Raw genomic sequence first — 273 nt, forward strand, 5'->3', positions numbered from 1 at the left:
GACGTAAGTTCATTCTTTGCGGGGGGGCTGCTGGTGTTTAGGGTTTAGGGTTTAGGGTTTATGAAGGTTTCTCATGGAATTACCTCATTTTTTCTGTTGTTTGAGGGCACTGCTGATGTTGAGGGTTTAGGGTTTAGGGTTTTGGGTTCACATGCCCTGCTTTTATACGGTAGTGTTTCATCGCTCAGACTACCGCATGCAGATGAATTGCCTTGCAGCAACAGTAGTTATAAACATAAATATGTATATATATATATATATATATATATATAT

At 38.8% G+C, this 273-nt stretch overlaps 1 protein-coding gene across 1 annotated transcript in view; it reads left to right on the forward strand.

The window, feature by feature from the left end:
* Positions 1–273, forward strand: part of EMH_0005960 (uncharacterized protein) — a gene marked incomplete at both ends in the record, with an annotated part of 7,241 nt that overhangs the window by 419 nt on the left and 6,549 nt on the right. The window lies entirely within an intron of this gene.

This window comes from Eimeria mitis, genomic scaffold, assembly GCF_000499745.2.
Source record: "Eimeria mitis Houghton genomic scaffold, Emh_scaff263, whole genome shotgun sequence".
NCBI lineage: Eukaryota > Apicomplexa > Conoidasida > Eucoccidiorida > Eimeriidae > Eimeria > Eimeria mitis.